The following is a 9,074-nucleotide window of genomic DNA, read 5'->3' as shown; positions in this document are numbered from 1 at the left end:
TCTATGGGTCTCTGTGTGGTGGTGAGTCTATGAGTCTCTGTGTAGTGGTGAGTCTATGGGTCTCTGTGTGGTGGTGAGTCTATGGGTCTCTGTGTGGTGGTGAGTCTATGGGTCTCTGTGTGGTGGTGAGTCTATGGGTCTCTGTGTGGTGGTGAGTCTATGGGTCTCTGTGTGGTGGTGAGTCTATGGGTCTCTGTGTGGTGGTGAGTCTATGGGTCTCTGTGAGTACTGTAAATGATCGTGAAATCAATTTCTGTAGTATCCAATAAACAATCTGTGATAGTTACTCACCCACTCACCCACCCACTCACCCACTCACTCACTCACCCATTCACTCACTCACCCACCCACTCACTCACCCACTCATTCACTCACCCACTCACCCACTCACTCACTCACCCACTCACTCACCCACCCACCCACTCACTCACCCACTCACTCACCCACCCACTCACTCACCCACTCATTCACTCACCCATTCACTCACCCACCCACCCACTCACTCACCCACCCACTCACCCACTCACCCACTCACTCACCCACTCACTCACTCACCCACTCACTCACCCACCCACTCACTCACCCACCCACCCACTCACTCACCCACCCACTCACCCACTCACTCACCCACTCACTCACTCACCCACTCACTCACTCACTCACCCACCCACTCACTCACCCACTCACTCACTCACCCACTCACCCCCCCACTCACCCACTCACTCACTCACCCACTCACTCACCCACCCACCCTCTCACTCACCCACCCACCCTCTCACTCACTCACTCACCCACTCACCCACTCACTCACCCACTCACTCACCCACCCACTCACTCACCGACCCACTCACTCACTCACCCACTCACTCACTCACCCACCCACCCACTCACTCACTCACCCACTCACTCACTCACCCACCCACCCACCCACTCACCCACCCACCCTCTCACTCACCCACCCACCCTCTCACTCACTCACTCACCCACTCACCCACTCACTCACCCACTCACTCACCCACCCACCCACTCACTCACCCACCCACTCACTCACTCACCCACCCACCCACTCTCCCACTCACCCACCCACTCTCCCACCCACTCCCTCACTCACCCACTCACTCACCCACCCACCCACCCTCTCACTCACTCACTCACCCACTCACTCACCCATTCACCCACCCACTCACTCACTCACCCACCCACCCACTCACTCACCCACCCACCCACCCACTCACCCACCCACCCTCTCACTCACCCACCCACCCTCTCACTCACCCACTCACTCACCCACTCACTCACCCACCCACCCACCCACTCACCCACCCACCCACTCACCCACCCACTCACCCTCCCACTCACCCACTCACCCACCCACTCACTCACTCACCCACCCACTCACCCACCCACCCATTCACCCACCCACCCCCCCCACTCACTCACCCACCCACTCACTCACCCACCCACCCACTCACTCACCCACCCACCCTCTCACTCACCCACCCACCCTCTCACTCACTCACTCACCCACTCACTCACTCACCCACTCACTCACCCACTCACCCACCCACCCACTCACTCATCCACCCACTCACTCACTCACCCACCCACCCACTCACCCACCCACCCACTCTTCCACCCACTCCCTCACTCACTCACCCACCCACTCACTCACCCACCCACCCACTCACCCACTCACTCACTCACCCACCCACTCACTCACCCACCCACCCACTAACCCACCCTCCCACTAACCCACCCACCCTCTCACTCACCCACCCACCCTCTCACTCACCCACTCACTCACCCACTCACTCACCCACTCACTCACCCACCCACCCCCCCACTCACTAACCCCCCCACTCACTCACCCCCCCACCCACCCACCCTCTCACTCACCCACCCACACAACAGGAAGTGTTTTTGTAGTTCCTGATTGGCGTCTGAACGGATGACATCACAGGAAGTTCAGCAACCACAGACACAGACAAAGCTCCCCCAGGTAGCCTCTAGCAGGGCTGTAGGGGCAAATGCTGAGACACAGACAGATACAGACAAAGCTGCCCCAGGTAGCTTCTAGCAGGGCTGTAGGGGCAAGTGCTGTAAGTAGCACCTACACACAGACAAAGCTCCCCCAGGTAGCCTCTAGCAGGGCTGTAGGGGCAAGTGCTGTAAGTAGCACCTACACACAGACAAAGCTCCCCCAGGTAGCCTCTAGCAGGGCTGCAGGGGCAAGTGCTGTCAGTAGCACCTACACATACAGCTCCCCCAGGTAGCCTCTAGCAGGCTGTACGGGCAAGTGCTGAGACACAGACAAAGCTCCCTCAGGTAGCCTCTAGCAGGGATGTAGGGGCAAGTGCTGTCACACATTATTAGATACAGACAAAGCTCCCCCAGGTAGCCTCTAGCAGGGCTGTAGGGGCAAGTGCTGAGACACAGACAAATCTCTCCCAGGTAGCCTCTAGCAGGGCTGTAGGGGCAAGTGCTGTCACACACAGACAAAGCTCCCCCAGGTAGCCTCTAGCAGGGATGTAGGGGCAAGTGTTCATAGACACAGACAAAGCTACACCAGGTAGCCTCTAGCAGGGATGTAGGGGCAAGTGCTGTCACACATTATTAGATACAGACAAAGCTCCCCCAGGTAGCCTCTAGCAGGGCTGTAGGGGCAAGTGCTGAGACACAGACAAAGCTCCCCAAGGTAGCCTCTAGCAGGGCTGTAGGGGCAAGTGCTGTCACACACAGACAAAGCTCCCACAGGTAGCCTCTAGCAGAGCTGTAGGGGCAAGTGCTGCTACACACAGACAAAGCTCCCCCAGGTAGCCTCTAGCAGGGATGTAGGGGCAAGTGCTGACAGACACAGACAAAGCTCCCCCAGGTAGCCTCTAGCAGGGCTGTAGGGGCAAGTGGTTGTCACACAGACAAAGCTCCCCCAAGTAGCCTCTAGCAGGGCTGTAGGGGCAAGTGCTGTCAGTAGCACCTACACACACAGACAAAGCTAGCCCAGGTAGCCTCTAGCAGGGCTGTAGGGGCAAGTGCTGATAGACACAGACAAAGCTCCCCCAGGTAGCCTCTAATAGGGCTGTAGGGGCAAGTGCTGAGACACACAGACAAAGCTCCCCCAGGTAGCCTCTAGCAGGGCTGTAGGGGCAAGTGCTGAGACACAGACAAAGCTCCCCCAGGTAGCATCTAGCAGGGCTGTAGGGGCAAGTGCTGTCACAAACAGACAAAGCTCCCCCAGGTAGCCTCTAGCAGGGCTGTAGGGGCAAGTGCTGATAGACACAGACAAAGCTCCCCCAGGTAGCCTCTAGCAGGGCTGTAGGGGCAAGTGCTGATACACAGACAAATCTCCACCAGGTAGCATCTAGCAGGGGTGTAGCGGCAAGTGCTGCTACACACAGACAAAGCTTCCCCAGGTAGCCTCTAGCAGGCTGTAGGGGCAAGTGCTGTTACACAGACAAAGCTCCCCCAGGTAGCCTCTAGCAGGGCTGTAGGGGCAAGTGCTGTCACGCAGACAAAGCTCCCCCAGGTAGCCTCAGGCAAGGCTGTAGGGGCAAGTGCTGTCACACAGAAAAAGCTCCCCCAGGTAGCGTCAGGCAGGGCTGTAGGGGCAAGTGCTGAGACACAGATAAAGCTCCCCCAGGTAGCCTCTAGCAGGGCTGTAGGGGCAAGTGCTGAGACACAGACAAAGCTCCCCCAGGTAGCCTCTAGCAGGGCTGTAGAGGCAAGTGCTGTCAGTAGCACCTAAACACAGACAAAGCTCCCCCAGATAGGCTCTAGCAGGGCTGTAGGGGCAAGTGCTGAGACACAGACAAAGCTCCCCCAGGTAGCTTCTAACAGGGCTGTAGGGGCAAGTGCTGAGACACAGACAAAGCTCCCCCAGGTAGCCTCTAGCAGGCTGTATGGGCAAGTGCTGTTACACAGACAAAGCTCCCCCAGGTAGCCTCTACCAGGGCTGTAGGGGCAAGTGCTGTCACACAGACAAAGCTCCCCCAGGTAGCCTCAGGCAGGGCTGTAGGGGCAAGTGCTGAGACACAGACAAAGCTCCCCCAGGTAGCCTCTAGCAGGGCTGTAGGGGCAAGTGCTGTTACACAGACAAAGCTCCCCCAGGTAGCCTCTACCAGGGCTGTAGGGGCAAGTGCTGTCACACAGACAAAGCTCCCCCAGGTAGCCTCAGGCAGGGCTGTAGGGGCAAGTGCTGAGACACAGACAAAGCTCCCCCAGGTAGCCTCTAGCAGGGCTGTAGGGGCAAGTGCTGAGACACAGACAAAGCTCCCCCAGGTAGCCTCTAGCAGGGCTGTAGGGGCAAGTACTGATAGACAAAGACAAAGCTAGCCCAAATAGCCTCTAGCAGGGCTGTAGGGGCAAGTGCAGTTACACACAGACAAAGCTCCCCCAGGTAGCCTCTAGCAGGCTGTAGGGGCAAGTGCTGATAGTAGCACTTACACACAGACAAAGCTCCACCAGGTAGCCTCCAGCAGGACTGTAGGGGCAAGTGCTGTCACACACAGACACACACAAAGCTCCCCCAGGTAGCCTCTAGCAGGGCTGTAGGGGCAAGTGCTAATAGACACAGACAAAGCTCCCCCAGGTAGCCTCTAGCAGGGCTGTAGGGGCAAGTGCTGTTACACACACAGACAAAGCTCACCCAGGTAGCCTCTAGCAGGGCTGTAGGGGCAAGTGCTGTTACACACACAGACAAAGCTCACCCAGGTAGCCTCTAGCAGGGCTGTAGGGGCAAGTGCTGTTACACACACAGACAAAGCTCCCCCAGGTAGCCTCTAGCAGGGCTGTAGGGGCAAGTGCTGTTACACACACAGACAAAGCTCACCCAGGTAGCCTCTAGCAGGGCTGTAGGGGCAAGTGCTGTTACACACACAGACAAAGCTCCCCCAGGTAGCCTCTAGCAGGGCTGTAGGGGCAAGTGCTGAGACACAGACAAAGCTCCCCCAGGTAGCCTCTAGCAGGGCTGTAGGGCAAGTGCTGTCAGTAGCACCTACACACAGACAAAGCTCCCCCAGGTAGCCTCTAGCAGGCTGCAGGGGCAAGTGCTGAGACACAGACACAGACACAGACAAAGCTCCCCCAGGTAGCCTCTAGCAGGGCTGTAGGGGCAAGTGCTGATAGACACAGACAAAGCTCCCCCAGGTAGCCTCTAACAGGGCTGTAGGGGCAAGTGCTGAGACACACTATTAGATACAGACAAAGCTCCCCCAGGTAGCCTCTAGCAGGGATGTAGGGGCAAGTGCTGTCACACACAGTCACAGACAAAGCTCCCCCAGGTAGCCTCTAGCAGGGCTGTAGGGGCAAGTGCTGATAGACACAGACAAAGCTCCCCCAGGTAGCCTCTAACAGGGCTGTAGGGGCAAGTGCTGAGACACACAGACATAGCTCCCCCAGGTAGCCTCTAGCATGGCTGTAGGGGCAAGTGCTGTGACACACAGACAAAGCTCCCCCAGGTAGCCTCTAGCAGGGCTATAGGGGCAAGTGCTGAGACACAGACAAAGCTCCCCCAGGTAGCCTCTAGCAGGGCTGTAGTGGCAAGTGCTGTCACACAGACAAAGCTACTCCAGGTAGCCTCTAGCAGGGCTGTAGGGGCAAGTGCTGCTACACACAGAGACAAATCTTCCCCAGGTAGCCTCTAGCAGGGCTGTAGGGGCAAGTGCTGAGACACAGACAAAGCTTCCCCAGGTAGCCTCTAGCAGGACTGTAGGGGCAAGTGCTGTCAGTAGCACCTACACACAGACAAAGCTCCCCCAGGTCGCCTCTAGCAGGGCTGTAGGGGCAAGTGCTGTCAGTAGCACCTACACACAGACAAAGCTCCCCCGTGTAGCCTCTAGCAGGCTGTAGGGGCAAGTGCTGTCAGTAGCACCTACACACAGACAAAGCTGCCCCAGGTAGTCTCTAGCAGGGCTGTAGGGGCAAGTGCTGTCACACAGACAAAGCTCCCCCAGGTAGCCTCTAGCAGGGCTGTAGGGGCAAGTGCTGTCACACACAGACAAAGCTCCCCCAGGTAGTCTCTAGCAGGGCTGTAGGGGCAAATGCTGCTACACACAGAAAAAGCTCCCCCAGGTAGCCTCTAGCAGGGCTGTAGGGGCAAGTACTGATAGACAAAGACAAAGCTAGGCCAAATAGCCTCTAGCAGGGCTGTAGGGGCAAGTGCAGTTACACACAGACAAAGCTCCCCCAGGTAGCCTCTAGCAGGCTGTAGGGGCAAGTGCTGTCACACACAGACACAGACAAAGCTCCCCCAGGTAGCCTCTAGCAGGGCTGGAGGGGCAAGTGCTGATAGACACAGACAAAGCTACCCCAGGTAGCCTCTAGCAGGGCTGTAGGGGCAAGTGCTGTCACACAGACAAAGCTCCCCCAGGTAGCCTTTAGCAGGGCTGTAGGGGCAAGTGCTGCTACACACGGATGGGTGAGTGACTGACTGAGTGACTGAGCGACTGACTGCGTGAGTGACTGACTGAGTGACTGACTGAGTGACTGAGCGACTGACTGCGTGAGTGACTGACTGAGTGACTGACTGAGTGACTGACTGACCAAGTGATTGAGTGACTGACTGACTGAGTGACTGACTGAATTACTGACGCGCGTGACTGACTGCCTGAGCGACTGACTGAGTGATTGAGTGACCGACTGACTGAATGCCTGACTGACTGACTGAGTGACTGACTGACTGAGCGACTGCCTGACTGAGCGACTGACTGACTGAGCGACTGACTGACTGAGTGACTGAGTGACTGACTGACTGAGCGACTGACTGAGCGACTGACTGAGTGACTGACTGAGTGACTGAGCGACTGACTTGAGTGACTGACTGAATGACTGACTGAGCGACTGACTAAGTGACTGACTGACTGAGCGACTGACTGACTAAGTGACTGACTGACTGGGTGACTGACTGAGCGACTGACTGAGCGACTGACTGACTGAATGACTGAGTGAGTGACTGAGTGACTGAGTGACTGACTGAGTGAGTGACTGACTGAGCGACTGACTGACTGAGCGACTGACTGACTGAGCGACTGAGTGACTGAATGAGCGACTGACTGACTGACTTGAGTGACTGACTGAGTGACTGACTGGGCGACTGACTGACTGAGTGACTGACTGAGCGACTGACTGAGTGACTGACTGAGCGACTGAGTGACTGAGTGAATGAGTGATTGAGTGACTGACTGACTGAGTGTCTGACTGACTGACTGAGTGACTGAGTGACTGACTGACTGACTGAGCGACTGAGTTACTGACTGAGTGACTGACTAACTGACTGACTGACTGAATGACGGACCGAGTGAGTGACTGAGTGACTGACTGAGTGACTGACTGAGTGACTGACTAACTGACTGAGTGACTGACTGAGTGATTGACTGAGTGACTGACTGACTGAGTGACTAACTGACTGAGTGCCTGACTGAGTGACTGACTGACTGAGTGAATGACTGAGTGACTGAGTGACTGACTGACTGAGTGACTGACTGACTAACTGACTGAGTGACTGACTGAGTGACTGAGTGAATGACTAAATGACTGACTGAGTGATTGACTGACTGTCTGAGTGACTGACTGACTGAGTGACTGAGTGAGTGACTGAGTGACTGACTGAGTGACTGACTGAGCGACTGAGTGAGTGACTGAGCGACTGAGTGACTGAGCGACTGACTGAGCGACTGACTGACTGACTGAGTGACTGACTGAGCGACTGACTGACTGACTGAGTGACTGACTGAGTGACTGACTGAGCGACTGACTGACTGAGTGACTGACTGACTGAGCGACTGACTGAGTGACTGACTGAGCGACTGAGTGACTGAGTGATTGAGTGACTGACTGACTGACTGAGTGACTGACTGAGTGACTGAGTGAGTGACTGAGTGACTGACTGAGTGACTGACTAACTGACTGACTGACTGAATGACTGACCGAGTGAGTGACTGAGTGACTGACTGAGTGACTGACTGAGTGAGTGACTGACTAACTGACTGAGTGACTGACTGACTGAGTGACTAACTGACTAACTGAGTGCCTGACTGAGTGACTGAGTGAGTGACTGACTGACTGAGTGACTGACTGAGTGACTGAGTGACTGACTGACTGAGCGACTGACTGACTAACTGACTGACTGAGTGACTGACTTACTGACTCAGTGACTGACTGAATGACTGACAGAGTGACTGACTGACTGAGTGACTGACTGAGTGACTGAGTGAGTGAGTGACTGACTGACTGAGTGACTGAGTGACTGAGTGATTGAGTGACTGACTGACTGACTGAGTGACTGACTAACTGACTGACCGAGTGAGTGACTGAGTGACTGACTGAGTGACTGACTGAGTGACTGACTAACTGACTGACTGAGTGACTGACTGAGTGACTGACTGAGTGACTGACTGACTGAGTGACTAACTGACTGAGTGCCTGACTGAGTGACTGAGTGAGTGACTGACTGAGTGACTGACTGAGCGACTGACTGACTGACTAACTGACTGAGTGACTGACTGACTGAGTGACTGACTGAGTGACTGACTGACTGAGTGACTAACTGACTGAGTGCCTGACTGAGTGACTGAGTGACTGACTGACTGAGTGACTGACTGACTGAGCGACTGACTGACTAACTGACTGAGTGATTGACTGACTGAGTGACTGACTGAGTGAATGACTAAATGACTGACTGAGTGATTGACTGACTGTCTGAGTGACTGACTGACTGAGTGACTGAGTGAGTGACTGAGTGACTGACTGAGTGAGTGACTGACTGAGCGACTGAGTGAGTGACTGAGTGACTGAGTGACTGAGCGACTGACTGAGCGACTGACTGACTGAGTGACTGACTGAGCGACTGACTGAGCGACTGACTGACTGAGCGACTGACTGACTGAGTGACTGACTGACTGAGTGACTGACTGAGTGACTGACTAAATGACTGTCTGAGTGACTGAGTGAGTGACTGACTGACTGAGCGACTGACTGACTGACTGAGTGACTGACTGAGTGACTGAGTGACTGACTGAGTGACTGAGTGAGTGACTGACTGAGCGAGGCGGAGAGCGCCTCCAACCTGCAGTGAAAGTAGT

At 55.6% G+C, this 9,074-nt stretch overlaps 1 protein-coding gene and 1 long non-coding RNA gene across 2 annotated transcripts in view; both read left to right on the top strand.

Annotated features, from left to right (window-relative positions):
* Positions 1-2,431: 2,431 nt before the first annotated feature.
* Positions 2,432-5,869, top strand: LOC142907930 (uncharacterized). The gene is made up of 2 exons (XR_012931397.1): positions 2,432-5,015; positions 5,686-5,869. It is a non-coding gene; the product is annotated as an uncharacterized LOC142907930 (long non-coding RNA).
* A 3,153-nt stretch (positions 5,870-9,022) lies between these two features.
* Positions 9,023-9,074, top strand: part of LOC116936991 (latrophilin-like protein LAT-2) — a 65,316-nt gene continuing 65,264 nt past the window's right edge. The window contains exon 1 of the mRNA XM_076057936.1: positions 9,023-9,074. This exon is cut by the window's right edge and continues 103 nt beyond it. The gene's annotated coding sequence lies outside the window, so the exon portion shown is untranslated.

Source organism: Petromyzon marinus, chromosome 85 (assembly GCF_048934315.1).
Source record: "Petromyzon marinus isolate PM22_M1 ecotype Great Lakes invasive population chromosome 85, UKy_Petmar_22M1.pri1.0, whole genome shotgun sequence".
In the NCBI taxonomy this organism is placed as follows: Eukaryota; Metazoa; Chordata; class Hyperoartia; order Petromyzontiformes; family Petromyzontidae; genus Petromyzon; species Petromyzon marinus.
This window is presented reverse-complemented; position numbering and strand designations above follow the sequence as displayed.